This window comes from Seriola lalandi, unplaced genomic scaffold, assembly GCF_002814215.2.
Source record: "Seriola lalandi dorsalis isolate HSWRI2012SDOR001 ecotype SW California unplaced genomic scaffold, Sedor1 jcf7180001996302, whole genome shotgun sequence".
Lineage (NCBI taxonomy): Eukaryota > Metazoa > Chordata > Actinopteri > Carangiformes > Carangidae > Seriola > Seriola lalandi.
This window is the reverse complement of record NW_019466967.1, coordinates 1-529: the sequence shown is the minus strand read 5'-3', so window position 1 is coordinate 529 and position 529 is coordinate 1. Positions and strand designations below refer to the sequence as shown.

General features: G+C 47.3%; 1 non-coding gene across 1 annotated transcript; it reads left to right on the top strand.

Annotated features, from left to right (window-relative positions):
• The first annotated feature begins 71 nt into the window (after nucleotides 1-71).
• LOC111661421 (U2 spliceosomal RNA) lies at nucleotides 72-263 on the top strand. The gene has a single exon (XR_002761221.1). It is a non-coding gene; the product is annotated as a U2 spliceosomal RNA (small nuclear RNA).
• The last annotated feature ends 266 nt before the right edge of the window (nucleotides 264-529 follow it).

The following is a 529-nucleotide window of genomic DNA, read 5'->3' as shown; positions in this document are numbered from 1 at the left end:
CAGAAACAGGAAACCGCGACTAGTGAGATTTGTGCCAAGAGTGTGACTTGGACATCAGACACCGGGAGCTCATCGCTTCTCGGCCTTTTGGCTAAGATCAAGTGTAGTATCTGTTCTTATCAGTTTAATATCTGATATGTCCTCTATACGAGGACAAACATATTAAAGTGATTTTTAGAGCTGGGAGCTGAAAAAGGGGCTTGCTCCGTTCGCTCCACGCATCGTTCCGGCATTTTAGTGCGGCCGGGTACGGTGCAACCTTCTTTCGCCTTGTGGAAAGCCAAGCAATGACACAAACACAGAGTTTCACCTGACACTTTGTCGTTGGCTCGAAGAAAGGAAGTCGGCTCCCCCTGCAGTTTTGAACCCATTACGATCGTGCAAACCCACTCAACGGACATGACCGAATGCGTAACAGCATTGTTGATGGGCCATGGTACTGGCAAAATAACTTCTTCTTGAAAGGTCGGAAGACACCAACTGTAGGGTGCTTCGTATTCTGCTTGGATTAACCTGTTTTGGCTAATCA